This window comes from Primulina tabacum, chromosome 14, assembly GCF_025594145.1.
Source record: "Primulina tabacum isolate GXHZ01 chromosome 14, ASM2559414v2, whole genome shotgun sequence".
Lineage (NCBI taxonomy): Eukaryota > Viridiplantae > Streptophyta > Magnoliopsida > Lamiales > Gesneriaceae > Primulina > Primulina tabacum.
Window position 1 is genome coordinate 14337605 of NC_134563.1, and position 3972 is coordinate 14341576.

Here is a 3972-nt window from a genome sequence, read left to right on the forward strand (position 1 = left end):
AAAATTCGGAAACAAACAAGTGCATAGCCCTTGAATCTAGCGATGCATGCATGGCTATACCTGCAATATATATCCTCCCTGCGACAACACACACCATCAAATCTAATAGAGTTGAACTTAAGGGATTTCTTATCGGTAATTAACCCAAAATCCTCGAACAATCACTGAATTACCCCAATCATTGTTCCAAAAAATTCAAAATCCAACTTCAGAAAAATCGAAAATTGCAATTTAACCCCCTGAGAGTTTCGAAAACTGCATCATGGTCCTTCAAATACTCGAAAATTGCATCATGACCCTATTCTCCTATTCGGATTTAGCCCCAAAAATTTACAAAATTTCGAAAACAATCCCAACTAGGTAGAGCATGTATCCTAATTCTTTCTATGTTAACGATACCAACAGTCAATTCACATTACTAATCATACAATTACATGCAATCAAAGCGATAAACACATAGACTTATGCGAAAAAATTACCAGTGATTAAAGTAGAGTCTGGCTCCGCCTCAGCCTCTTCGGCATGCATCAAATATGACCTGGCGGTAGTGGGACCCGTGTACTGAGGGCAATCTGCAGCCTTGTGCCCCTCATGTTTGCATACGAAGTATCTATAGGTGCCCCACATGCATTTTCCATAATGATATTTGTTGCACTGCTAGATGGTGGTCCCCCATCCAGCCTAGGAGCCCCTGTTTCCTTGGGTGGTCGCTGTTGTCCTGGCCCCTGTGCTACCCCTGGGGCTTCTGCTGCCCATGTTGTCTCTGTGGCCCCGTATACTGCTTCTTCTGTGGCTGGCTGAAAACTGGATTGGGCCTGATGCCACTTCCGCCGCAGCTCAAAATCTATGTCTTGGAGCGCCTGCTCCGACTGGAAAGCACAGGAAGTGGCCTCATCATAGCTCGCCGGCCTCATCAACATCACATCCCGGCGAAGGGTAGGTCTCAGTCCGTCAAGGAAATGCCTCAGCTTCTGGGCGACATCTCCTGCTATTATTGGGTACAAAATTGCAGCCCCTGTCAAACTTGAGGATGAACTTCACCACAGATAAATCCCCCTGCCGGAGGCTCATGAACTCTCTCATCAGGCGGCCCCTGACGTCAGATGGGAAATACTTTCCGAAGAACATCTACCTGAATCTGGCCCATGTGAGAGTAGCCACATCCACTGCATGTGTAGCTCCCTCCCACCATTGGGACGCATCATCCCTCAGCATATAAATGGTGCTTCTGGCTCGGTCGCCATCCCTCATCTGCAGATAGTCAAAATGCTACTCCAGCGACCTAATCCATCCCTCTGCAACGAATATATCAGTGGTACCCCCGAACCTGCTCAAAAACATCGGTCTGCTGTCTGCGAACCTGCTGGACTAGCTGGGCCTGCTCCATTAATCTATCTATGCCCTCAAGTACACGGTTAGCTGGGTCCCCTGGTGATAGTGGTGGAGGGCCCCTGCCACCCTCAGGGATATCATATTGTCTGTCCACCCTGGGCTCGCGTGTAGGAGGCATATCTGAATACAGTCCAATTTAAAACGTTACCCATAATGCAATTAATCTAGTTTTTGAAATAATAAACCTTAAATCATAAAAGCAGTTAAACATGTACAGAAAATCATGAAAGCATGCATGTGATAACAGTAAATCATCTTAAACATTTAAATTGTAAAAGCTTACAAACTTGAGGCTTGAAGACTGAGCGCCAGAAGCTGGCGGTGGTATAACCCTTTACAGGCCCCCTGCTCTGATACCAACTGTAAAGTCTACCATTTTAAAAAATGCGGAAATTTATTTATTAAATTTTTTTTATAAAAGCTCGCATTTACAAAATAACATTAGAAATAATCGTAATTTTTTGGCAATAAAAATATCGCAATTTAAAATAACAAACAACAACGTAAACGTAAATGAGTAAAAATCGTCATATCCTCAACGTATAAAAAAAGTTTAACTCCTCTCAAATCGACCTCGCAACAAATAAATACCCATATGAAAAACAGCAATACCTGAACATAAAGTAAGATTAAAAATGACGCGATGGACAAAAAGATATATTACTCAAACTGAAGCTGTAATTCTATGTCATTGATGCAGTGATTTGAGCAACAAAATAGTCAACCTTGCTTGAACTCAATCATCACAATATTTCACAATAATAATAATTTGGTAACACAAAAAATATTAAGTGAAAACTGATTAACTCTTACTGCATTAAAGAGAAATAATCGACTTGAATATGTTAGGTGCAAGATCTTCAAGTAAACTCAATTCAAAACTATCACTATCGATTACAAATTTAAAATTGTGCCAACCTGAAGTCAGTAGCATATCATGACATAAATCATGGAGAAAAGATGAAGAATCAGAAGCAGAAACCCCAGATGGAATAAATTACCATAATGACAAAAATTCAATTTGTTGAAATTCTTTCCAGCATAAAAATCCATTAATACCCACTTGGCCATACCAGAATCATTAGAGTTTTAGTAAGTCTATGTTTCCAGCTTGACACTTCACACATGTATATCATTTCTAAAGAAACATAGAAAAAAAGTAATAAAATAATTACAATTGTACACATGTCAATCAACCAAAACATATTGAGTAAAGCTTGAGGATTATAGACTTTGCCGCAATTTATAGAGAGTGAATTGTGTACAACTACGGTTAGAGATGAAACTGAAGTAGGACAAAAGGTGTGTAACACCACGGTACCCCATGTTTGTTCGCTAGTGTGAGACCAAGGGCCCTACAAGGTGAGTATGATTCCGGAGAGTTTAGAACAACAAAAGACTGAAAAAAAAGTAATATATTGATAAAACTTCAAATGGCCATAGGACTTATAACTTTTGACAATTTTGGAATTGTGAGATGTACAAGATGATAAAACTAAAAAGTGTAGTCGAATTACAATTTCCTACTTTATCAAACTAAAAAGTGAGAAAAATAAAAATCGTTAATCTCCCTCATTTTTCCTGTTAATGGTTACCCTTTCTTCAAGCAACCCAGAAAAATATATGAAAAAAGTAAATGGACCTCAGAATATCCAAATGTACTCATCATAATACTCTTTCCCTTAATTATGAAAGATTGTTGATATACCCGGGAAATTAAAAATTCAAAGAAGGTTATAAATCAAAATATCACTTGAGGCCAGATTATATTTATAACTCACCCGATAAACCTGGTTATAGTGATACCTTGAATCTCCATAGCAGAACAGGAGAAGGCATAATAGCTACACTTGGCAACGGTGAACTCATACCCTTCATTACATTTGACACTGTGGAATGTAAGAAATCTTCTTCAGCACTATTTTCCAGTTCATTTGTACCTGGCAGATAGCATCATAACATAGTTAATATATGGAATAAATCAGTGAAAAAGGAGAAAAACCACGTCTAAAAGAAAGTGTAGGATAAATCTTCTCTCACCAACATCAAACACAACAGATCGGCTTCCAGACTTGCGTAAATGCGGACTGTTGTTAGGTACAAGATCTCCAAACATAGATGGAGGTGAGATTAAAAAGGCAGTTTTATACAATCAAATCCTTCCCAAAAACTACAACTGCGAGCACAATTAACAGGAAAACATACATGACGTCGTATAAACAGATGGAGCTGACATGGGGCACATAAACACAATCCGATCCCTCAAACGGGTGACAGTTAGCAAGATTATTTGTGATTCAATACTTAAAATTTAACGAACGTTTTTCCCTGGGTTAAATTAGTTGAACTTTGGGTGGAAAAGCGCCAGCTAGAGATAATGAACAATCATAAAGGAATAATTTTCCAATGACACAAAACACTCAGATAGAATTCATCTTTCACAACTGGAACACGATTCCATAGTTTCATTTTCATTTTTAACCCTCAACACATGTAGTAAACTCAATGAGCACACATTATCAACAAAATAAATCCATCAATTTTCAACCATATTTCGAGATCCGAGTCCTGAATCTTTCG

At 38.7% G+C, this 3972-nt stretch overlaps 1 long non-coding RNA gene across 1 annotated transcript; it reads right to left on the reverse strand.

Annotated features, from left to right (window-relative positions):
* Positions 1-1960: 1960 nt before the first annotated feature.
* LOC142525214 (uncharacterized) lies at positions 1961-3584 on the reverse strand. Its single transcript, XR_012815044.1, has 3 exons — positions 3433-3584; positions 3199-3332; positions 1961-2004 (listed from the first exon to the last, which is right to left on the reverse strand). It is a non-coding gene; the product is annotated as an uncharacterized LOC142525214 (long non-coding RNA).
* Positions 3585-3972: the final 388 nt, after the last annotated feature.